General features: G+C 37.2%; 1 long non-coding RNA gene across 1 annotated transcript; it reads left to right on the top strand.

The window, feature by feature from the left end:
* Positions 1-9,206: 9,206 nt before the first annotated feature.
* Positions 9,207-21,391, top strand: LOC140340625 (uncharacterized). Its single transcript, XR_011922691.1, has 4 exons — positions 9,207-10,889; positions 16,630-16,820; positions 17,975-18,037; positions 20,369-21,391. It is a non-coding gene; the product is annotated as an uncharacterized lncRNA (long non-coding RNA).
* The last annotated feature ends 5,010 nt before the right edge of the window (positions 21,392-26,401 follow it).

The following is a 26,401-nucleotide window of genomic DNA, read 5'->3' as shown; positions in this document are numbered from 1 at the left end:
CCTCATATCTATCCCTCATGTATATCCTCTTATCTATCCTTCATTTCCATCCTCATATCTATCCCTCATATCCATCTTCATATCTATCCCTCATATCTGTCCTCATATCTATCCCTCATATCTATCCCCATATCCATCCTCATATCTATGCTAATATCTATCCTCATATCTTTCCTTATATCTATCCTCATATCTATCTTTCATATCTATCCTCATATCTGTCCTTCATATCTATCCTCATATCTATCCCTCATATCCATCCTCATATCTATCCTTCATATATATCCCTCATATCTGTCCTGATATCTATCTTCAAATATATCCTCATATCTGTCTTTCATATCTATCCTCATATCTATGCGGGTTCATATGTCTAAAAGCCGTACATTGTAGGGCTGTAATTCCTAGACATAACTCACCCAAATATGTCCAATATTTAAAACGTTTAATAATAAACTTTGAATAAAAAACCTGTAATATAACTGTACAGTAGAATATATAATAAATATATAATATAATGATTACTTTGTATTAGATTCAATACAAAAGAATTTGAGATTCCCACCACACTCCCCCGCACGTACTGACGTCACCGGGAACGTCAGCGCACTCGCCGGGGGACCGAGCGAAGGAAGAGGACGCAGCCATTGGATTGAATCATACGGGCAGGACACCGATGGGACCAGGTAAGTCTTCATTCTTTATTTTTTTAACTACCCTGAGTGTGGCTCGGAGTTACCGCTATCTGCTGTTGTTTATTTTACTCCGAGTGTGGCTCAGGGTTACCGCTAAGAAGGTAAAGCTGAACTGCACTTTAAAAATAATAAAACCTTGAATCAGGCTGGGTGTTTATTGTCCCTTCTGCAATAAAACAAACTTACCCTCCAGTTCCCAATCTTTATAATGGACACATAAGCTGCGCTTGCCATGCCAGGAAGGACTGAACTCCTGTGCGCATGCGCAAAAGTTTTGGCATTCCAGTCTGGCCAATCAGTATGGCTGAAGATTTCAAACCCGGAGGAGGATCAGTGACAAAGCAAAGAAAGTTTAGTTAAAAGATTGCAAACAGGAGGTGCAAACAGGTTCAACAGCAGGTGGCAGTGAGTGGTACTTAACTGCTCACTGCCATTCATTTTCTATGGGGCTGCCACCGGGGGGAGCTACTTGCCTGCCCAAAGGCAGCAATTCACTGGCATGAGGAAACCGTAACTACACCACATCCTCACCGATAGTCAGATCATAGAGCCTGATTTAATATAGCTAGGAGAGCTACTCAGGGATTGAAAACATTTGCTAACTAATAACAAATGGGTCTGTGGATCACCCAGGTTCTGCCATAATACAGGTAGTTCCCAAGTTAAGGACATCCTACATATGGACGACTCCTAGATACAAACAGGGCTTACCTGGTCACTTATGTGCAGGACGGAGGCTTGATGGTGGGAGGGGGCAGATTGCATGACTTGGAGAAGAAATCTTTTGCCAAACACAGCTGAGGATGTTGGTGATCTTAAGCAATGAGCTTTTCTGTAACATCTTGTAACTGTTTAGTGACCAGGACAAACTCTGCAGTTGTTTCTTTTTCCATATCAAAGCGAAGCTTGCTCCAGAAGTTAATGAATGTCTAGGCTCCATGAAGTTTTTTTTTGCTTTGTTTGTGATTAACTCACCGTGAGGATTTTATACAGTAACTGACACCACACTGCCTGATATTAGGTTGAGACAAACATAATTGCCTAATAACTGTCCTAATTGCATTTAATAAAATAATGTACCTGTTCCGACTTACATACAAATTCAACTTAAGAACAAAGCTACAGTCCCTATCTCGTATGTAACCTGGGAAATACCTGTAAGCTAGATTCTCCAGTGTTGGAGAACCTTAATAAATCAGGCTTGTTGCCTTTACCGGTCCTGTTAGCATTACAGAACCTGCCTGCTTCTATTTTATTTATTTTTTAATACAAACCTGGGACTGCCAATGCCCAGTCCAGGTCACACAAACATGGAACTGATTTATAGGAGCAGATACTTGCAAGATACATCACTTGTATCTATTTCTGTAGCCTTGATTACTTAGGAGGAGCTCACAATACAATGTCTCTACTAAGGCCTACTAATCTACCTGTATGTGCTAGAATATGGGAGGAACCCATTGAGAACATACAAACTCCATGCAGGTAGGGTCCATAAAGCAAGGTACTCCCCACTGTGCATCACATGTGACCTGTGGCTACGTAGGAGGTAAACTAAATGTACGCATGGCATTGAGTTTGCCTTTTGACTTTCATCCTGTGCTGCTGATCTCCTGCATGAATTCTGTCCTTATACATGCACTACAGCAGGGGCTTCATGGTATTTCTAGGGGTAGACTCCATGATGGTGCCAAAAGTGGGCGAATCCTATGTAATCTGTGTGTAAACGATCAAGTGACATGATGACAACACAGGAGAAAAACATGGACAGAGTGTTGTCCTATTATACCAAGAAATGCCTGCACAAGACCTTCATTGCAGGGATCGCCATAATAAGTCAATAAAAATTAAAAATGTGATGAATAAGATACTGGATGCTTAGTCCATGAATCTGTACAATCACCCCAATTCTATACACACAAGGATCTGGAAATCAGCTGAACTCAGCATTCTGTGACATTAGGGTACTCAGGGGTTAAGAAATGCAAGCAACGCCCCAAAGATTACAGCGCTCATATCACTCACAGAGATTTAAAATGCCTTCAAAATCTCTGCAAGTGATTAAGAGTCATCCCCTTTAGCATGTACAAGAGGAAATATTCCTTTTACTGGAGCCAAAAAAATTAGGTTAAAAAGTTGCATGGAGTTCAAGGATGGGCAGATGACTCAATTTCCATCTTATAATTCATGACAAATGGAGCAGTGTGTGGCACATTGCCGCCGCTGGGTATTCATATCCTGTCCCTCTTCCCTTTATCCCAGTTTTCCCAGTTCTCTCTGCGCAGATCTGTATCAGCCGCTGAAGATCTCTTCTTAACACATTAGATGGCAATGTTGCAGTAAAGCACCAAATGTGTGTACACAATTGCCTGCTTTTGTTTATCATAAATCATCTTCTGTAACACGATTGTAGAGATTGCCAGCAGCATATTCTTTACAAGCCGGATTCTCATACAGCTAGCTCCTGTTTTGTATAGCCATTCACAGACACAATTGTAGGGGGATTCTTGTTAGAACAGGAGCCCTGCATTATCATATGAAAGGCTTGCCTATTGAGATCTAGACAAGTGTTTCATAAACTGTTATCCAAAAATGACCAACACACAGATTCAGTCATATTACTCAGCTGACTTAATGAACATCATGTGCCAGGGAAATGCTGCACAGCATATGGCCAGAAATAAATGCCTAATACTGCATGGCACAGTAAACAACCAAATCTGTGACATTACTGACCCTGTCTGTTAGAAAAAAAACTCTGATCCGCTCACTCAACGCATCCAGATCTCCTAATCCTTAGCCAGGGACCAACTGTTGTGTGAGCGGGGAAATCTGTGAGCCACAGATAAATACTGAGCCTGTATTCATGAACATCTCTTGACTTTACCAAGAAGCTTTGTGCTTTTTTTTGTGATTTAGCCAATAATCATTGCACCTCTAGGAAAATCTTTACCATAAAGACTTACCAAACATGTGACATCCCACAACATGAAATGTTCATATTCATTTACTGAAGACATGAAAAATCTGGCTATGGACATGTATAATGCATTGCATGAACACCCGACCATTACACCTACATTATATGGTCCAAATGTAGGTGGACAGATCTTCAAGTTTAGTTACCCAGGGAATGGTACATATAATGCTTCAGCACTTTCAGGCTTGTAGCAAGTTTGTTGAAGTCTAATTGTGCCCTGTGCCATAAAGACATAGCTTGATATTTAGTGGGTTGGGGAACTGGAGTGGGCTGCATAGAGCCCTGACCCTAAGGCTTTGTACACACTTCAGATGATCCGATACAATGGTCAGGCTCAGGTGAGCATCTGATATGTGTACAGCGTTTGCCCGAAGTCATTCATGCATCCATTTTTTCAGATTCATGAATGACCATCAGAGTACAACCGTTATAGATGTCCAGCACAAGAGCACAGCGGGGAGCCACTCGTTGTTTTCTCCCTCATCCCCTCTCCATAGAATAGAATGGCGCAGTGCGTACAGTTCTTGTTTTTTCATCTGTCACTCTTGTTGTTGCTGGAAACCAGCAACATAAATTGCATGTGTGTATGCAGCCTCGCCCCATCCTTTGGGATGAAATGAGGTATCTACTGTAAACCAGGCCTTCTCATCCACCATCAGTATTTGACCCATTGAAATGCTTTTTTGATTAAATGGACATGAACCCTCAAAGACCCTCTAGAACATTTTTTGGAAAACCTACTTACAGGGTGGAAGTTGTTATAGCCCCAAAAGGGAGACATTTTTTATGGCCATGTTTTTGGAAAAGGATGTCCAACAAACTCTATTCTGTAATGCCAAAACTTTCAGACACAGTTGGGACACACAACAAGCTGTAATATATTGTAATCCTAGGACAGCTCTTTTGTAAATAAAGTCATTTTCCCACAGTAGACACTGCGAGCACCACAAGGGCTACGTACACATGTGCAATGGTTCTCGTCCGATAATAGGCCCAGGGCCAATATCGGATGAGAATCTGGCGTGTGTACAGCGCTTGTCGTCCATCGTCCAAACGACCATCCTGTCGGATCCACAAACGATGAACGATCGTAATGCAAGTGAAGGGGAGAGAGTACAGCAGGGTGCCGCTCTGTCGTTCTCCCCCTCCCCTCTCCAATAGAGCAGAACGGTGCTGTATGTACAGCTCTCGTTCATGAATCATGCAGTTGTTAGTCGTTGTAAAGGATCGTGAAAGATCCTTTCCAATGACAATTATTGCACGTGGGTATGTAAAAACATCTGACCATGCCAGTATACTTAGCTACCCATTAGATTAGTGTTTCTCAACAAGGGCTCTGGAGGTCCTTTAGCATTGAGCAGTTTGTGCCCCTCAGGTCATCTGTAAAGGTGACATTCTTACCACTGGCCAACAATGTAAAAGGCATTCTTCTTACTGATCACCACAATAATGTACTGTGAGCTGTGGATATAATAATTATAGCAGGGGTTACCTGAAGACCTGAAAGTTAATTCAAGGGTCCACCATGTTAAAAAGGTCAAATAAGGCTGCATTAGATGAAGGTAGCAGACAAGGACGCCACAGAAAAACATTCTCATACTTTATTCCTGCAGAAAATGACAAATAAGACAAGGATCATGTAATGTTATAAATTAAAATCATGCACTTTCATAATTATCATCCTTGTACCCCTTCCCCACAGGCTTCTTATTATTATAGTAAATGTAACTGCAGACCTCAGAGGCTCCAATTTGATACTCTGGCCTGCTCAGGGCTGATGAGCGTAGAGAACAATGGAAATTACTTTTTATGACATGCAAAGAAAAGGAAGGAGGAGGCAGCCACCTCCGGCTAGATGAAAGTGGTGTTGTTGATTATGGAACTACCATTGTTCATAAATAAAATAATCATAAATGCATTCAAAAGTTTTTCAGATACCTTATTTAAGAGAACAATAGCAAGTCTGATGTCCTGGTGTACTAATATTTTTTTCCATGTATTTGTCTAACTCCAGTTGAGGTGGACAACTATCCTTGTAATAGCCCCCCCCAGATTCCAAGGGGTAAATGTTATGATTTTATCTTAGGGGTACTGTAAAAAGCAAGTTTACTTAGACTACATACATGCCCTTGATTATTGTCATTGAAAACATTTTTTCACAATCGTTTCAAGTGACAAACTTCTGAAAGATGAATAAACGAGCACTGTACATACATTACCATTCTGTTCATTTGCGAGGGAAGGGAGAGAACGAGCGAGCGGCACCGTCTTGCTCCTCTCTTCACTTCCATTTTGGTCGTTCATCTTGTGATAAAAAGAAAGACAGATTATAGCTAGGGTTTTGTGTGGCAAAAAATAATTATATTGTAAAAATCAAGTTTAGGAGTTCTTCTTCATTTAAGAGTTCATCTTTTGTTGTTCATGGATCCGTCAGGACAGATCCATGAACAACAGAACAACGATCCATGAACAACCTTTGTACACATGTCAGATTCTCTTCCGAGATGAACCTGACAGCTTGTATTGGCTGAAAATCATCTGACGTGTGTACATAGCCTTACTGTATACTTTGCCCCATGCAGGTTCTTTGGGCATCCTGTCCCCTGTAGCCCCTTTTGTATGGATGTAAGTGCTTTGGTTGCATTATCCCCTACAATGCATAACCAGTACACCTGCCTTGTATGTGAGAACACTGAAAAACTGCCCAACCTGCCCAAAATTGGCCAACGCCAAATGTCAGATAGAAGGGGTACATGCCAGCTGAGGTGGAGCAAGGCGTTAGGTAATTCCTGCTTTTTACAGTTCTGTTAGGAAAAACAAGCATTAAACTTTTGCAGTGTGGGGTAGTCTCACTGCGAGGGTAGTTTTCAACCTTGGATCAGTTTTTTTTTTTTTTAATGATTTATATGATTATGATTATTAAATTTACATATAACAAGCAGTATAAGCGCTTGTACATGTGACATGTCAGACATACAGGCTGGTATCACCTTTCCATGTACATGAATAGGATCAACAGAATGAAGCAGATATGAAATTCGGAGCCTAAAAAGTTAGGCTACGTTGAGACTTGCTGCAGGAACAAGCATTCCTGTGTGACTCCCAACAGTTGGCGCCAACATTGGTAGCAGTGCTACCCCCATCTATGAGCTACCATGGGTGAGATGCTACATGTAGGAATTATTTCAGAGGTGGGGGCTCACTGGCATCCTGAACATAACCCTAATGTTACACACTGCATGTAGACAATAGGGCTGATTTTTTAAAGTACTACAAGACTGGAGAAGATAGACTTTCATGAGTGAACCCGTGTGATCCAGTTTTTCTAAAATCTTATGCTATTACTTGACACATGTTTTCAATCCTGGACCATATCCATTCCAGGTTTTCTGGATCAATCAGGTTCACTCACGATAGTCTATCTTCTCCAGAGAACTTTGATAAATCAGGCCCAATGTGTGAGCATGTTTAACAGAGTTTGGTTGGATAGTAAAAGCCTGTGTTATAGCACTCAATATAAACAGAAATGTATCAAATGTGAATAATAATAAAAATCCCATGCACACTACATTATATCACCCTCTGAAACAAATATCAAAGTATATCAACACTGTTCATGGGAAGAAGTGTTGAAGGTTTGAGTTTAGCTTTAAAGACAGTTTTAATAGGTATGGGTAGCTATGATAAAAGAGCGATATGGCAGTAAATACATGCCTCTGTTTTTCCAAGTACAGTGGTACCTCAGTATAAGTCTGTTTTGGAATAAGTCCAACTTGGTATAAGTCCTGTTTGGACACAAAAAAACTTGCTTGGTATACAACCTTTGTGCTAGAACTTGTATGGGTCAAAATGAGTCATAACACCGCACTACCCTTATTTACCTCTCTCGAGACAAAGCCACAATTTCCCACGAGCGTCAGTACGCCAGTTGCTACCATTCAGTGAACAACCCGCGCTATAACTCTAGGTGAATTATATAACATCTCCTCCTCCTCCCTTCTCAGCACCATCCTAGTAGGCACTCGACTCCTCTCAGCAAGGTAAAGTGAGGTTAAATTTTCATTTATTTCAGCTAATTGCTTTTGTATTTAGGTATTTTAGTATTAAGCAGTGTTTAAATTATATTATACAGCCCCATCAATGTGTAATATGCCAATAACAATTTTTTTTTCATGGGAATGAAAATAATCATTTTCCTTTTATTTCTTATGGGAAAAATTTGTTTGGTATAGGTCCTGTTTGGTAGATGTCCAAGGATCTGTATTCAACAACAGACTGTGCACACCTAGAACAAGACCACTGGATAGGACCTACTTGATGTGGGAGACACCAGGAGCACGAACATGGTGCAAAAACCTCTAAAGGTTATATGTATGCTGAAAAGCTATTTGTTACCCCAAGGTAGCTGCAATATACCACTGGGCTATAGATAATCCCAGAGCAGATACTAGAGGAAACCACCCTCGAAAGAGTGAATGCTGTGGCCATTGGAAGATATGTCGATGTCTCTACCAATGCTCTGTTATTGATAGAGCTCTGTGGAGATAATGCAGGAGCCAGTTTTTGGGTTTGGGACAATGAAAACTTCATCAGAGGGTCAGTAACAAAAGTTTGACATTCAAATGTTTGGTAAATGGATCTTTTCAAAAAGCTAGGCCCAAGGGTCCTACTTGACCCATCATACATTTAACATGTGTCCATGCTATGTACATTCAGCTAATTACATCTGCAGACTAAGAATTACCTTTAATTACCTTTAAAACAAGCCCACCCTGACCTCACTTGCCGCAGGCAATGTAGACTAATTATAAATGGAACTTCACAGCCTGAGTCAGGCTGTTTCTCAGGCTGCCCTGCTAATCTAAACAATTTCTCCTCCCATATGTAATGCAGCAGGCTTTTCATCTTGGCTTCCATCTAATCTTCTGCCACCAGCCTGGGTAAGGTAAGGAGAGGCTGTCACATGAATGATCAGTCCTAGTTGTATATATTTAGAGTTGCTGTGATTCAGCCAATAAAGCTCCCTAAAATATATCTAACATGGTGATGTCAATGAGGTTTTAAATAGAAGATAATCTGGGTTTGTGAAATGAAGTGCAATCATAAACATTATAGCAGCCCTTGGTTTTTCCAAGGTGTGGGCATAGATTTGCTTTAAATTGAACATTTGCTTATGCAGGGCAAACATTGACTCCAATGTATGCTTTCCATGGCAGCACATTAGAAGTGCAGAACATAACAAGAACTTCCAGGTCAGGAGGAACATGAGTATTGTTCTTGTTCTTATAAATTCAGTGCCGGTGTCTGGTGATTGGAAAGAGGGAGAGTCCTCAGCCCAGTCAAAATCTAAAGCTTCCTCTATCTGTTCCTAGTGGCCGAACTATAGGAAAAAAAGAAAAGTGAGTTTACTCTAATTGCATTTTTTCTGGTTTTGACATCATTAGCTAACAATGTGCACTGGGATCTCCTAATAAAACTAGGTTATTTTAAAGATCAATGGTGTGCTGGAGACATATTTCCTCTGCATTGCATGCACGTTAATCAGTTGGTATTTGCTACAAAACCCTTTACCTTCAGGCCCTTTCCAATAAAAAGTGCAATAGGGTTATTGGTAGCTGATCAATGCTTTGCTTTTCCTTTTTTTTCTTTCTATCCTGAGTTGTGTTGCTTTCCCCATGCTTTTATTGCTGAATGAGTGTTCCCTATTTTACCCCATTATTAGGCAATGGAGTACTTATAAGATAGTTGTTCCAAACTGATGCAGGGAGGTCCCCATGATTCATGATTTGATTTGCACTCTTAAAAAAATCACTGTGATTAGTATAATACTATTATTTCATATGATATAACACAATATATTGTAGGCAGGTAAACACTGACATCACTTCTGCTGGTATGCACATATAAATGTACTATAGCATACATATTAGGGGTTCACTGCATCATGGTAAAGTCATATTCAACAGGTGGTAGTTAGATTCAGGCATTCCAATTAATTTGTTGTACTTTTCAAATCACCTTACATGTGAAATTAACATGCCCTCCCATATGAAAAGAGATTTCTATGAAAAGTTTCCTAGGACCTAAGAAGATGAGACATTGCATATAAACAAAAAATGTAGACACGGTTTTTATAGATAAATTAAAAATAGCTAAATATTTCGGCCCCCATTAATCTACAGATGGATAGATGATTTACAATAAAAAACAATTTGTTCCCTAAATTAGACCTAATTATATTAAATAATATTAAATTTGGTGCTCTAAATGATTTTCAACCAGTTAATCTGGGCATCACAAATGACAACTTTCTGTTTCTGCTTCTCATTTACAGCACTTTATAGTCACCCTGTCTCATTCACTTCCATTGGAGATATTAGACAGTCATGACAACTCCCACATTCCACTATTGTCTCTGTCAGAAAGTTCACATTAGGGTTAGATCTCCTGTACAGGGAACCTCCCATTACAAAATGAAAGATCAACTTTAATACCAAATAATCTTCTCAAATACAAATAGATATAAATAGTATTTAAAATACAGTTTATATAAAAAAGTTACCTTTGAAAGATTTGTATAAGGAATCCTAGCATTCCAGGGAGGCTAATGTGATGCGCATTGACTTCACCTATTGCTCCTGGATTCATCAGATATGTTTTTTTTCATGTTAATACATTTAAACCTATTTTGATAGAAAGAATACTTTAAATGCTTGTCCTACAAATATCACAGCATGTGAATGCAGTGTAATCCTTAAACTGGTAAAAGGCAACACATAATAGCTTCAATTCTCAAACCCATAAATAGTTATTTTACAGGGAATTGGTATTTTATTATTTGCTTTGTTCGTTATGATAACAATTGTATTAAAATGTTCTGTTTGCAAAAATAAATAATACATTGTTGTGGAATCTTTGTTTCCCCACATAAAATGAACATTTAAATACAAAAAAACTTGGTTTCTAATGAATTGGTACTTTAAGAACAAGTTATATTGTCACCAACTCATACATCCTTTTCTGCTTGCTGTACATAATAAAAACTCACTTCTAAAGTGAAAATTTGAAAAGAAAATGTAGTACATCTCTACAATGCATGCACATTTCAAAGTTTTATCCCATTCTCTTTAAAGCAGAATTATACTTTCTCAGGATCAGGAACCTGAAAGAGGACCTGGTGAAGAATGGGGGTGCCCGTGACAGAATGAAGACAGGTAAGAGTCATTAAAATATTGTGATCAGGCAACTAAGTTTGTTTTATTGCAGTCAGTACATAGCCTGTCCCTTCTGCAATAAACTACCTGCCTTGTCAATTTTTTGTATTGTTAGGGTTTAGTTCTGTTTTAAAGACCACACAACTACAGACAAAAATTGTTGATGTGCCAAAAATGTCCCCAGCTCCTATTGTAGGCTAAAAGCACATAACATTTTTGTGGACTGAATAGCGTAAACCCTGCCCAACAGAATCACAGCCCCCTTTCTTTTGTTCCCAATTTAAGCACTAATTGGCCAGTACTCCCAAGATCACAATTGGGAGGGCTAGTCACATTTGGGATAACCCAGGAAAAGGGCACAAGGCACAGGACAGTACTAATGTTTTGACAAGATCAGTAGGTTATTTTTTAAATCTGTTTATAAAACACATATTACAAAAACATTTCCATTATCCTACACCTAGAACTATACCCCAAAAATTTAGCATGTTCAGTAATGGGTAGAATTGTCTGTCCTATGTAACACCAACATTACTCTTTAATCCACCAAACAGCAGTCACAATAATAATATCCATCCACAGGGGTTAAAATTTATCCAATGGATCCAAACGTGTTACAGAGAGACATGAGAGCATTCTCACCATACTCAGCAGTATATTATTATTCATCAAACTGTGACATATCCACAGCAAAATGTTCACATGTAACACCCGATCGTAGATATATTGTGGCTTTTAGTCACATTGATTTTGTGTGGTTTTTATCTGCATCAGGGAATTGAAGCAAGACATCCAACCTAGCTCTGTTGCTGGATGCTTTGCCTGGGCGGTGTTAATGTCATCACTTTGCTGCTGGCAAATTAGGAAGTATTTTTTCAATCTTATCTCCAGTAATCAAACTAAAATATTGCAAGGTGAGATGCATTGCTGCAGGGCCCTCGGAAATAGGTAAGTAAAAAGGTAAGTGTGCTGTGCATACTTGTTGATATGGCAAAAGGGCACCCACAGCGATGAAAGCATAATTTTGCTTTATGCAACTTAATAGGGTTGGGTGCAATCCTGCTTGGTATAGCTTAAATACAAATATCATTTGTGATAGTGAAATCAGCCTAAACGTTAAGGCATGGACATGCCTTGGAGATGTACTGAAACAAAACCTACACTGAAACAGTAATATAGAATTACTAAATTGCAGATAATATACAGCACTGAAAGAAGATCCAGCAGGAGCCATACAGAATTTTTAGTGGGTCATCTTTGCTGCTTTACTGTGAAACACATAAAACATTTGTATGTGAATGACCATCATCAAATCAGTTTAGCCTAAAAGGACTGTTAGTAATTACAGCATTTACTGTAACCTTAACAGTGGAAGTGTGTCACACACCTTACCCCGGGGGTCTGCAAATTCTAAGGCGTAGCCAATTGTGAGATCTCCAAATATCTCTGTTAAGAAAGCTTTACAAACTCAACATTCCAGTGGTGCCATATGCATTATCCTGGTGGGAGTAGTAACATTTTTTGTGAAGAGATGCTTGAGATAAAAGCACATGATTACACACTTCCCATTCTGGCAGTTTCAAAGCACATTTTTGATGTTTGAGTTATATGTATTTGGTATTTATAACCTGGAATATGCCCAAATCTGAATGTAACACTGATCCATTTAGTCAGATGCTCATGTACATATCTGCACATCATAGTTCCCAGTCATCCTGATTACAGGAGGGAACCAAATCTCTCTGAACCTCTCCCTCCTTTAGTTGTCCCACTCATAGGACTGATTGTATTGTATACTGAATTTATGATAATCGTGTAAACTTTTCATCCAACCTCTAAATAATTACATTGGTAATTTGAAAGCTAATATAATTGAAATATAGTTGTGAAAAGATAGTTTGTAGGGTAAGACAGATGTGTTTCTTTACTGTTCACTGAATGTTTGGTCCATGGCACCATTATCATCTCTAGTAGAAATGAATTGGTCTATGGCAGTGTTTTTCAACCAAGGTTCCCCTCCCCAAGAGTTCCTTGAGCAGTTAGTAATTGGTGGCCCTCAGGTCAGTTATCACTAACACAAATCTTGGCCTTTTATGATATGGCATTATTCCCACTGTACAGCAATATAACAGACAAATCTCCCACTGACCACCGCACCAGTGTCCTGTGGATATAGTGATTTAGCAGGGGTTCCCTGAAGACCTGAAAGTTTTTTCAGGGGTTTCCCCATGTTAAAAATGTGGGAAAAGCAAGTTTATTAAGAGGTAGAAAAGTCTCCCTCATTATCTATAAATCAGGACAGTATGCTCCATGATGACCTTGTCTGCTATTTGTGATTAGTGCATACTTATTATGCATAAATTAGACACCAGAATATAAACTAGGCGAAACATAGACTGAATATGAATACATTACAGCAGGGAGTTCTGCCACTGACTTCCAAGGCTGACAATCAAATTCAATCAATACAACTAAACTCCAGTCTTCCATCATACAGTTTTTCAGGTCTTGTATTGACCTTACACTGATTTCACTGCACCCTATAAACTTAGAATAAGCTGCAAGTTATATAGAGCTCACCTTATTTCCTGAAGGACACCCAGCATGATCTAGCCCATTTTCCTCCAGCCTTACAGTACCTTACCCACTTCTTTCATTCTTTGGATTTCAATTATTTCCATATCAGGTAAAAAAAGTATATCACCTACATGATGATCTGCATGAATTACATAGAAAAGCAATAATGTACTAATTATATTACTAAATCTAAAATAGGGCTTTTATATATTAATTTCATCATCATGTTGAAAAGGGGAAAGAGGAACCAGAGAAGGCTAATTATAACACAATAATCTTCAGATTTACCATAAGCAGGTCTGCTGCTGTGGAGCATTCTGTTGTTAAATCCCAAAATTAAAAAAGTTAAATTCTAAGGTTACATATAATGTGCATATAAAAACAAAGTGGTGGGTGGAATATCAATTTAATGGCTAAGCGTTCTTCTACATTGGAATACATCTACAGTATTTCCTTTCATCTCTTCCTTGGGAGTGTTAATCTGATGTAACCATTTATTAGGAACTATAGATGTCAGACTACATTTTCCAGAATTCATCTATTACAGTGAAAATGATGTCTCTACATTAGGAGGTACAGGGCTTGTAGTCACAGGAAGTAGGTGGAAGCAATTGTCTAACCTCAGACACTAATATTTAGGAAAGGTCCTGCCTGTGTATAGAGGTGAACAGCTACATCCATGCACAGCTACACAAGTGGATTTGCGAATTTGCTAAGTTCAGTTCCAAAGGTAATACTTAAAAATTACCCTAATTACCATGATTGCTTTAAGAATTTGCCTTCTTTGATTTTGGGTTTGATGGGACTTTAAAGTAGATGTAAACCCCTAGGCTAGGGCTACACTAAAGTGTAAATCTCTTTACTACTAAAAGATCTCAGGTGTATCTAAAGCCAAACCTTTTTTTATTTAAGGGGTTACAACACTTTAGTGTGCTGTTTGGGTTTTGTTGGGAAAATTCACTGTCTCCAAGGGCAGGTTTAGACCTGTAGCAAGATTAAGGGATCCCACATGGCTATTGGTGGTTGGCACCTTGCCAGCTGCTTAGCCACTCACCACTGAGTGTTAAAGAACCAGCATTTACAGTTGTGACAGTGGACAGCAGTGAACAGTAATAAACCAAACACTGTCACCCCCATTTATTTTCTATTGGGCTGTCACAGGTAGATGTTACATGCAGTGTCTCTCTAGCAGCGGTGTTCACTGGCATGAAGAAGTGTTGCCTGCACCACAACCTCACTGCCAATATGAACTCAGCCCTACTGTCCTGGTAAATAGGACTAAAAGCAAGGGAATATTTTGAGCTGTTACCTGAGCAACAAAAGAGATGATTTTTTTGGGGTTTCTTGCTTCTGACCATGTGTGTGTAATGTGTGTTGAAACTGCCACTTGTAGTCTCCATTGAAACACATGTGAAAGGATGACAGTGCATAAAAACAATTGGGAGATTATTGTTACTCTATAACAATAAATCAGAGAGTGCCTAAACATATACCAACATGGCAGGATCAAGAGCTATTTTATTGAAAGCTTTTATTAAAAAAAATACTAAAATGACTTTTGAAATTTTATTCACAACTTTTGATCATTAATTTACATGTGCACTTTTTTATCTTATATACAAGCTTTGATGGTTCTTGAAAAATGTTTGGTCACCTGAATTTTAAGCTCAGTTCTAGACAATGCAGACCACCACCCTCCCACTGATTCAGATTTGGACCCTTAAATCCCCTGCTTTGCTTCCCCAAATCCACTGCCACACTGCACTGCAAATCAGTGACAGGGACAGTTGAGGACAAAATGTGGTGATAGACAATAATGAAAATGGGGGCAGAAAATGCACAGCATTTCAGTTCTCTGTATCCTTATCATTGTGCCAGTTAGGGCCCTGGAGAAGGTGGGGGCCCAAGGACATTGCCTTGTTTGGCCTATTCAAAGACAAGTCCTGATCAGTGATAAAGCTCTACAGTCTAGGTCCACTATGAGTGAGGTTATCACACTACTTTAGTCATCTGGATCCTAAGAGGATTCTGCCACTGGAGTACCAATCGGAATATTCCAAGTAACCCAGAAAGTGCAAAAGGCACCTGAAATCAGGACCTAGCACACTGCATGATTAAGAGTTATGAATGTAATTGAGTTTAATTTTTTTACTATTTATTTTTTTTAATGCTTCTGTAGTGATTAGTGAGAGCAGTCTGAGTGTCCACAAGTATAAGGTGACAGAATATATAATTTCATCTAGCAACCAAGATATATTGGGCCTGATTTATAAGTTCTTAATGAATGGAGAAGATAAGCTATCATGGGTGAACCTGGGGGATCCAGAAAACCTGGAATAGATCATATCCAGGACTAAAAAACATTTTCCAACTAATCTGAAATGATTTTAAAGAAATCTATTCCAGATATGCTGTATCACCCAGGTTCTCCCACGACAGTCTATTTTCTCCATTTTTGGCAAGCTTTAATAAATGACCTTTAATAAACCAACCCTTCGGCTAGTATGTATTATTATCGCCAACCTAGCACACTGAGACTTTATATACAAACAGGAAGAATGAATTTATGTCTTTTCAATGGTATGGCTGGTACAGTTCAGTACAATACAGTTATAAAGTGGGAATTAATTTATATTAAAACCAAATGCTAATATATTCTGGTTACGTTTGCACTCTATTAACAAAAAATGAGGTATAAAAGTGTATGCTGTAGGGAGACTCCAATTACACAGGAAATATTCCTCCTATAAAAATACCATGTTAGATCTTTTATACATTAAGTTTTTTTTCTACATCTCATATAATAGGATTCTATGGGATGGTAAAGAGTCACATAAGACAAAATAAATTAAAACTGACAGCAATTTAATTATAGATCATCACCCCTTTTTAGTAAAAATGTTCCCCCTTGGTAGTGCAGACCCAGGTCCTGGGTTTCTGAAATCACAAATCTTGGAATGTTAGTACAAATGTGGTCAATGCACAATACAATCAATGTACATAAAAGAAAAAAATCATGACCACATTGCTGCAGTGGTAAGTATTCCCTGTTAAAGACAAAATAAAACCAAATTCAAAGAAAATGTCCACATCAAATAAAACATTTACCTGCATACTTTTCATAAAACTTCTGATTAACTGGCATTCTTCTTTCATTCTGAAGTTCAGGCACAGAGCAAAGACAGCGGCAGCAAAGGTCCACGGAAAAGAGAATAAATATCTCCTAGCCAAATGTGTGACATGTATATTTGTGACAGTAGGATTGGATTCGGATTGAAAATGCTGGGGACAAGAAGTATGAACATTAGGTTTTTACAGTTCAGTGAAACCTCACACCTTTTCATCTCCTTATAGGTATGTACCTTTACATGTTAGGATTTGTGATTATGTTTTGCTTAAAAATCTCTTTATACCATTGTGAAATGCTGGGTCCTAAGCTTCACTCCAGTGTTTTATGCTGGCAGAGCTGAGTAACTGCCACACGTTTAAATACAAGTGTCTTTCCATAGTTCTGTATTGCAGCAGAAGAAAGATGTCCAAATGCTATATAGTAAGGTGTTGGATCTTGAGATGAGCAAATCTGCCTAGATTTTGGTTTTGAACAATTTTTAAGCTTGTTTAAGCCATTAAGGGGGGCAATTTTAGTTCTGGCTATTTGTAGAGCTAATAAGCTACTGTCAAGCTGTCAATTGGATGGACATCCAGGTACTAATACACAAGATAAATATATGAAGGCCAAACTTTAAGTATATAAATGAATGAAACAGTTGGCCTGATTTAATAAAGCTCTCCAAGGCTGGAGAGGATACATTTTCATCAGTAAACCTTGGTGATCCAGTAAGCCTGAAATGAATTTCTTAAAGGTAACTAGCTATTTGTTAGCAAATCTTCTGAATCCTGGACCAGATCCATTTTAGGTTTGCTGGATCACCCAGCTTCACAGATGAAAGTGTATCCTCTCCAGCCTTGGAGAGCTTTAATTTATCGGGCCCAGTATGTCCCCCTATGGTATATTCCACTGTAAGGTAAATAGTGTAGGTTTCAAATGACTGCAAATTTGTCCAGCACTTACTAGCCCTAAAAAATTCTCACCAAGAGATGTTTATTGCTAAAAGGAGTCTACAAAAACCCCAAATTAAATTGCAGGATCTGCAGATAATTCTTGAAACAGTGTCAAAGTGCTTGGTAACATTGCAAAAGACACTTTGCTTGTAACACTTAGCCAGGATTATACATAGGCTGATGAAATGAAGTTACTTTGTATAATGTGCAATGGGTAATATGTTTTAAGTTATAAAAGGCTACATTACTTCTGTGATGTGGTTTTGGAATAGACAACTAGTGACTTCTTCTTGCTTGTACTGTTTCCACCAGAAAAGAATATCAGCATATGCCAGTGTGCAGTGCCTCCTTCATATATATATATATATATATATATATATATACGCACACATATGTGTGTACTATAGAGTGTATGCTAAGTTCATTTTGTTTTTCTTTAAATCAAGGTTTGCCAGATTTGCTAGTCGAGTGTTTGCTAGAAGGAGCTGGGTTTGCTAAAAAAAAAAAAGGTAATATATGTTTTTGTTCAGATCTTCTTTTATCTCCATACCATTTACAAAATTTCAATAGCAGTTTATTGAAGCATATAATAAGGTCAAAGGCCGGTCAGAGAAAGGTCTGAAGCAATTGTGGAAGAATTGATATGAAAACTCAGAAAGGTCTTAAACTAATCTCAAATATAAGCTAAAATACACATAAAAGCACTGTGCTTTTGCCCATTTCCTAAACATATTTGTCAGTTGGTGGGATCTGTTTTGGGTCCTTAAAAACAATTAAAGTTAAACTAAATGTTAGCATTCTCTTGCCAACTTTACATCATGAGCAGGCTATAACAGTGTAGCCAATGCATGAATGTTATTATGTAACCAGTCTTTAAAATCTTTGGTCACAGTTATAATTTATGTGTCTAGACTGTTTGGTATTCTCAATTCAGCACTTTCAGAACTTTTTCTTACAGAATATTAAAAACCTTTCACATGGGTAGTAATGAATGCTGTACATTTTGCACCTTTTTTGATAGATCATTTTTGGTAATGACCTTTATTTTGTTTTCACTAGGATTTGCTGTCTGTTTAATCTTTATTCTTGTATGCATAATTAATAGCTATCAAACATAAATACCCTTGGCTATTATTATTATTATTATTATTATTAATAAACAGGATTTATATAGCGCCAACATATTACGCAGCGCTGTACATTAAATAGGGATTGAAAATGACAGACTAATACAGACAGTGATACAGGAGGAGAGGACCCTGCCCTGAAGAGCTTACAATCTAGTAGACTAAATAACTTTTATGCAGTAACCTTCCCATGTTTATACATGGGTAGGTTATTCACCATCTTTTTATACCAAATCAGGTGCTAATGTTATGATTATCCTGCTGGCAGTTAGTATGTATTTAGAAATCCATAGATGAGATGGTAAGTTTGACTTGTTGGTTAGCTCCCAAAGTTTGAGCTTATTTCTTAACTGTTGTCCTTTGCCTGACCAATAAATTATGTGAGCTATACATGAACAGATTACTGAACTGATTGTTACAAATTGGTTCCAAATTTATTTACCAACATCAATTTTCTACTTTTTTTCAACCCCCGATTATACCTGTATATAGAGACATATATACAGAGCCTTGGAATGTAAAGAGGAGTAGTTGCACCTCTTCATAGTCCACAATTTACAGTAATATTTTATTATTTATCTGTGAACATTAATAAAAAAATATTAGGTTTTTCATACCCTTTGTACTCATAAGAGGTCCATGGCAGTATAGCTAAAAATGTTTTATCTGTCTTTGTTCTCTGTAGTTTACCTCTGCGTAGTTAGTACAGATGTTGTTTACTGCCCCTGGGCTTAAATTGTAACTATACTATTACTACAAAAATGTCAGAGAATTGCTGAGCTGCCATAGACCTTCCCAGGTAATACAAAATACAGATAGAAATGTTATCTACTTTCTTTTTCCCTAGGTATGCCATGGCAGCCTAGTCATGGGATTTAATTAGCAGTACCAAGTTGAAATAAATTAATAGGCAGGGACATGTTCATATCTTATAATATTTAGAATGAAACGCAGCCTGGAGCACTACTTTAACCAAAGTCAGAGTAAATGATCTGGCAGATGCCCAATTAGCTGCCTTACAAATCGCCTCCACCGACACTGTGGAGAATGCAGGCCTTGACATTGGTATTCTTCCTGCTGAGTATGCTTTTTTTCTTACTGTGGTGAAAAGCCCTTCAGAATGTAAGCCATTTCAATTTTTTTTATATAACATGAGAGCCAATTGTTTTAGAAGATGCCTTTTGCCCTTTTCCTAACCCTTATGGCATTGTAAACCCTTCTCAGAGGTTCTGTATGTCTGTATCTTCATTATGTAGATTTTCAAATTGATTACTTTTTATTCTCAGCGCTGTTGCTGGCACAATATAAAGCTGTCCATTTGTGTTTGAAGTGAAATGAGGTGAATACTTTTAGAATACATTTCTCTGATTCAATACCATCCTACTATTTAAGTAGATTTTACTATTTATTCAAGCAGAGTCAGCATGGTTCTCTAACAGCCTTGGCATTCCAATACACCGTATACAGAAGTGCTCACCCCCCGATGATAATTTTGTGAGGTTAACATGATACATGGTCACATGGAAAAGCAACTTGTGGGAAAGTCGAACAACCCATCTTTGGTATAACCATTGATTCAATAAATGAAAGCACAAACAGATCACCGTGGCCTCATAAAATACATATTGGTTCATTGCCAAATAGTAAAAATTATAGTCACAAAGATAGAAAGAAGTTTATCTTTAATATTATTTACCTGGTAATATATTACAGGTTGACAGTCCGAAATCCAGGCCATCGAAAATCCGGATCCTTCAGTTTTCCGGCATGAATTTCGCATTGCATTTTCAATACAGGGACTGCAGTAAACTGTTTGGCCACAAATGTTTTGTTGGCGCTGTTCTGCAGAAACAGCTGTTAAGTCTTGCTTGCTAAACTAAATACTTGTTGAGACATCTCCGCAGGTTCTACGAGAGGAAGCCTGGCCTGTGTGTGGAGGTTAGTATAACTTTTAAAAAATCTGGAAATCAGGTCCAGAGGTTGACGGATTTATTATTGTCAACCTGTATTATCTTGTATTTATATAACACCAACATATTAAACTGTGCTTTACATGTCACTAAAGTTCCACAGAGAGGCTGATAATATAGTCCCCCTAAAAGAGCAATTACTACAGGCTAAGGCTAAAAATCAACCTAACTGCATGCTTTTGGCATGTGGGAGGAAACCCATACAAACAGAGAGAAAACATACCAGCTCCATACAGATAGTGACCTGGTTGAGATTTGAACCTGGAACCCAACACCGCAAAAACAAGAGTGCTAGCCACCAAACCAACCATGCTGCTCAACCTGGAACAAACATAAAAGCTCACATTTGCCAGGCCAGGAGTTTGGACTTTTTATGTAATACCCATCCGTGTTTGTTTTGAAAGTTGTCCATGTGCTAAGAATTTTGCACTCATTAGTGGCCCATTTCCATCACATTGGTGAAGTCTTCAGCACTATGGAAGTTGATTTTTGATAAATTAAGAAAATGATTAAATGTTTCACCCTTTTAAGGATGGCAAGCACTAAAAACTGAGTTGTAATTGCAAATTGCCTATTCATCTTTTAGCTGAAATGATAAAGGATGGGGATCTGAAAGGAGTGCCATTTCCCATTGTGACTCTTGTCACTGAGTACAATAGGTGGAGGCTTGGTTGTGTGAAAGGAAGTTTGCTTTGTATGTGTGAAAAGAGGAATAAACTCAAATGCAAAACTACATGATTCACATTTATTTATAAGGAAATAAAAAAAAAAATGTTGTGTTGCTGTCTTCTGAACAAAATTCTGGTCACCTTTTAGATCAGCAGTCGCCCACCTTTCGGACCTAACGGACCACTAAATTCATATTTTAAATCCCGCGGACCATTAATATGAATTTCTTTTAAAAAGATAAATCCATTTGTAAAATAATGATCTTCCTAATGGTGCATGACAAGGACTGTGGAGGCTCTGATTCATTGATCAGCTCATGTATAAGTTAAGTTAAGTGAAGTATTACTATTGTTACTATTGTCATTAGTTACATTATCTTTGGTAATACTAAAGAAATGTAAAATATTTGTTTACTTTTTCTCACTCATTAAGGGTTTATTTCATTCGAATCTAGGATTTAACAAGAAATGATAGTTATCAAAGTCAAACTATTTGATGCCATTAAATATATTAGTTAAAGAAAATATACAGTTAAAGTCATACTTACCTAAAAGAGCATCTGAGAAATAAACAAAATAAAACAATTGGATGAGAATCAGTATTCACGGATCGGGGTGACTGTTGTAATTGTGGAAACAATACTGAAGCATGCGGCTCGGCAATGGTTGCCTCATACAACTTAACACTACACTGACGTCACGCTGCGCCTCCCTTGTTTTTCCGTCTCTAGTACAGTTCATAAATTTAGTTATAAAGGCGAAAGTTGTCATTCAGAGTATAAAAATTAATTAGAATATTATTTTTGTTTTAATATGAATTAAACATGTTTTTGTGGACCACTGGTTGGCGGCCGCTGTTTAGATGATTGTCAACAAAGACTGAGTCTTGGAGTGAGGTTAAAGATTTAGCATGGCTCCTATCAAACACAAGATTGGGGTACCATCCATTCCTGCACAACCAATAGGTTAAATATAAACAAGGTTCTTACCAATCACAATTGGAAAAAAAGTTAATAAACACAATTGTATGATGTTTACTTTATGATCACCGCATGATAAGCAATCCTCTAAATTGTGCTCTTAGCTAAACATACTTGCTTGCTTCAACTAGGGACAATTCTCTCATCCTAGCACAGTTTTAGTTTACCACATATTGTACCACAATAAACTCACAATAAAAGTATACTGCAATGTGCACATTAAATACACATTACCTTTTGTAACCCAAAACACACTCATTACACTGAACTGTTTAGCACAGTTAGACTCAAAACATTGCACTATGGGTTCATCATATCAGATACCTACATGCTTACCACACAATAAAGGATGCTAATGTATAAAAAAAAAAAATATTTTCCGGAAAAGCAACAATTCCGAAAAGCTGTGCATAACAGGATACCTGGGTGAAACATTATTTTCACTTGATTTTTTTATATTTATTTTAACAATTTCATATATATATATATATATATATATATAACATTGATGCTGCTGCTTTGCTGCTTTTCTATCCCAGCTTTACACTCAATAAGAACAATAAAACAGATTTTATTCCCCTGGCTCTAGGGTAGAAAATATAATTTAATATAACATATTTTAGAAAAATATAAGCTGTACTGACAAAAAAAAAGCATAAACAACAAAGCCTCTAAAACATCTAATAACTTGTTTTGCATTTATTTCAAATTTTTACTTACCTGAATGGTTGCAGAATTTACAAATCTTAAGCAAAAATAAATTTTACTGTGAACTAAAATGTTATCAGTGGAAAAATAAAGAGAACAAAATGACAGTGCATCTCTACAACACATGCACATTCCCTCATATATTATCCCTATAAAGACCCTGCAACCACAGAAAAATACCCCAATGAACTCATTGATGTCAGCCCACCTGGTTAGGATATTTTCATCATATAAATGACTTATTAATCTGTAGTCCCAATATAAGAATCAAGAGATCTCCGTTGGACAACATAGGAAGTGTGCACCAGACAAGAATGGCTCTTAATTTCTGATATCACAGGATTAACAAGTATTTTGCCTTATTGAACTTATATAATAAAACTATTTAAATGGAATATTTACCAGATCATAATGGACTAAATAAGAGAAGATCATCATTAGGATTTCATGCACTTTAAGCATTAAACATTTTTCAAAACACAATCTCTATATAAAAAATCAATGCTAATTTTCAAACTTGTATTTGAAGAAAGTTGTGTATTGATCCATCATTTGTAGCCACTCTGCATTTTTCAGAGTTGTTAAGGTTCACAGAGTAGTATAAGTAGTATTTGTTAAACTGGATGTCAATGCGTGTTCTTTCATTACTTACTAAAAGGCAGAGACCTATTGGGTCAGTTTGTAATTTTACTGTAACTAGGTAAATTCTTTCTTGTCAGTAGTGTTTACACTGTGGATTAGGAAAAAGTTAACTGCAGATAATGGCCAGTTGGAAAGGTAATTAGCACTGTAACCTCTCATCAGATGAGAACAGAAATAGCAACTTAAGTGAAAAAGTGAGTCACTAGTCAAGGAGGAAGAGACAGGTTTTATGCAGAACATACTCCCGTGTACTCATAAAGGGTTACCAATCCCAACCAATGACTGTTTCCTGTTTAGTGTAAAAACAATAAAAATAAACTCTTTCTGAAGTTTGCTAGCAAGTGCAAAATAATTTGTTAAAGTGCATAATTCTTCTCCACAACAGCCAGATGACAGGATCATAGGCAAACCAACGACATGAAATTATTACTTTGTATGTCCATGCATGCTGCTTAGATTGCCAGATTGCCTTTGATTTAGAGGGAATCTGAAATTTATTGATTATGTAAACATTAATACTAAATCCTATTTGGGTGTCAAGTAAATATTTAGAAGGTAAAACCTACCTATTGTTAACTTATTCATCACCTTGGGAGGAACAGTGTTTCATAAAGATAAGAAACAAGAAGACATAAAGCCTTAATAGTGCAGATCAATTCAATATTTATTTATCATTTATTGTTACATACCAGTTGATGCGATCACTATGAATATAGGAAATGAGCTTTTTGCGTACTCAAAAGAAAGAAAAGTAGAATCTATCTAGAACTATGTAGAATCTTGTAGAGGAGTTTGAGTACGGTGAAAGATAAACACACATGGGCAATTAGTCTAAAAGTTTCAAAAAGCCCAAAAAAAGGAACTGAACGTTTTTACTAGGAATATAGCAGTAAAAGCTCTTTTCTAAATTTTCTAAAATTTAAATTAACAATGGGCTCTAGAATAAGAAAAGTGTTCAGCTTCAATATTATTGACTTATTATTATATTATTATCTTGTATTTATATAGCACCAATATATTAAACAGTGCTTTACATGTCACTAACTGTCCCACAGAGAGGCTTACAATCTAATGTCCCTACCATAGCCCTAACCATAAAAATAAATTATAGATTTACAATGAGTTCCATTTACAAAAGAGGGTATCTGACATTCCCTTAAACATTCTCTGCTGGGAATCTTCCAGGGTCATTGGTTTCAATGGCAGTAATTGATTCCCACCAGGGAATGTTTGGGGGAATGTCAGATTCCTTGTTTTGTAAATAGAGCTCAATGTGTTTTGATGTAGTTAAATACTTCTTCATCGGATAAAGAAAAAAAACAATCTTCTTTCAAACATTCACAGTAAATAAAAAATGTAAATTTATGACTATGTACATGTTATCACAATTCGAAAGAAGGTTTAATAAAAAAGAGTGTTTGAGTGGTTTTGCAGAAGATACATTGAAAGTCCACAAACATGCTGTGGAATTTTAGCCAAGGAAAGGATTCAAATAAGTACATTTTTTGCTTATCAACAGGTGTTTTTATATTCTTAAAGGGTCTTAAACAATAAACCACTGGTTTAATTTTACAGGAACCGAATTGTAGATCTGTGTTGCATGTTTTTAACTGGACTTTTCATTTTCTTTTTTTAATAAATAAAACTGAGGATGAAGATGGGCTCAGTGTTTGTTAGCCAGATGTTTAGATGATTTCCAACAATTGGTTGATTTATGTATTTTGTTTTCATTGGGATTAGGGCAGGTAATCCTCTCTCACAAAAGCTGATCAAAATGTCCTTTATTACTTCACCAAATACTCTAGAGAGCCAGGTAATATATTCATTCATAATTTAGTGACGGTACTGTTGTTTATTGCTTGTTTCAGAGAAATGTATAAAAGTCAGTTAACCCAACGCCAAGTTTGTTCTATCTGTGGGTTACAATGGTTTTCTTCCTTCTATGTGTACTGTGGATTTAATACTGAAATTCACTTATTACTAATCCTTGCTTCAGGATACTATCTTCGTTCTTCTCAATATGATGTACCAAAGTTATGAGAGGGCATCCCTTGCACCAACCCACACATCCTTAGAGTGGACACAAGTCATAGGGCCTGACTTAATAAAGCTCCCCAAGGCTGGAGAGGATACACGTTCATCAGTGAAGCTGGGTGATCCAGCAAACCTGGAGTGGATTTCCTCAAAGTCATTTGCTATCTGCTAGCAAATGTTTATAATCCTGGACCAGATCTATTCTAGGTTTGATGGATCACCCAGCTTCACTGTTGCAAGTGTATCTTCTCTAGCCTTGAAGAGCTTTATTAAATCAGGCCAGTAGAGTGCTAGACTTGGACAGAGGATGGAGGTGGACCACAGGTGGACTGCACAAAGAGCAATATAACTGTACATCATGGGGCAATCCTTGTAAGCAACAAATTAGCAGGAGTAATCCAATCCTGGTCAACAACAGACCAAAGCAAAAAAAACAATCTTGGGAAATTATATTCAAATTGCATAATCTTCTATATTTTACGTTATTTTTTTATATCAGCCAAAAGTTTCATGTTTTATTTGTATTGTATAGCCTTTGTACTAGAATCACATGTTTGGGAAAAAAGCAAATGTTCCAGTTATTGTTGGATATTTTTCTAGCTTTTGCTGTGGGTATGAAACCTTTGGTTCTTTAATATAAAAGTGCTCTGCTTGTTGATTTTATATCTGTTTGTTGAGCACATTTAATTTTTATAAAGGAAAAATAGTTAAATTTATCATCAAATTGTAGTTAGCTTGCAGGGT

Source organism: Pyxicephalus adspersus, chromosome 11 (genome assembly GCF_032062135.1).
Source record: "Pyxicephalus adspersus chromosome 11, UCB_Pads_2.0, whole genome shotgun sequence".
Taxonomy (NCBI): Eukaryota; Metazoa; Chordata; class Amphibia; order Anura; family Pyxicephalidae; genus Pyxicephalus; species Pyxicephalus adspersus.
The sequence above is the reverse complement of the archived record's forward strand: the minus strand, read 5'-3'. Positions and strand labels throughout refer to the sequence as shown.